The following is a 540-nucleotide window of genomic DNA, read 5'->3' as shown; positions in this document are numbered from 1 at the left end:
TTTTTTTTTTTGTTTCTATATTTTTTTTTTGTTGCCCTCCTTTTTTTTTTTTTTGGGTTTTTTTTTTTTTTTTTTTTTTTTTTTTTTTTTTTTTTTTTTTTTTTTTTTTTTTTTTTTTTTTTTTTTTTTTTTTTTTTTTTTTTTTTTTTTTTTTTTGTTTTTTTAAATATAACAATAGGGGGGAGGTACGGAAGATTGTGGTGGTAGATAAAAGATTCAAGGTAAATCAAATGAAATAAAGAAAGCCTACCGTATCAACTTAGGCTCTGATACCACATGATATGGTATTGACCATGGGTGGCCCGATCTTTACGGCGTAGGCTAGAAATGGATAAAGTGGTTCGTGACCTGAGGAATGTAAATAGTCAACCACGTTATATGAACGTGACCTACTACTTAGAACATTCAACCAACCACGAGCACGAGTAAACCAATCCACACAACGACACACTTGGGTCGAGCACGAATTGGAGGCTATGTGAATTTGAATCACCAATCTAATAGACTAGATTGACAAAGCAAAGGTTTCACAAAAGCTAA

This window comes from Sesamum indicum, unplaced genomic scaffold, assembly GCF_000512975.1.
Source record: "Sesamum indicum cultivar Zhongzhi No. 13 unplaced genomic scaffold, S_indicum_v1.0 scaffold00236, whole genome shotgun sequence".
NCBI lineage: Eukaryota > Viridiplantae > Streptophyta > Magnoliopsida > Lamiales > Pedaliaceae > Sesamum > Sesamum indicum.
The sequence above is the reverse complement of the archived record's forward strand: the minus strand, read 5'-3'. Positions refer to the sequence as shown.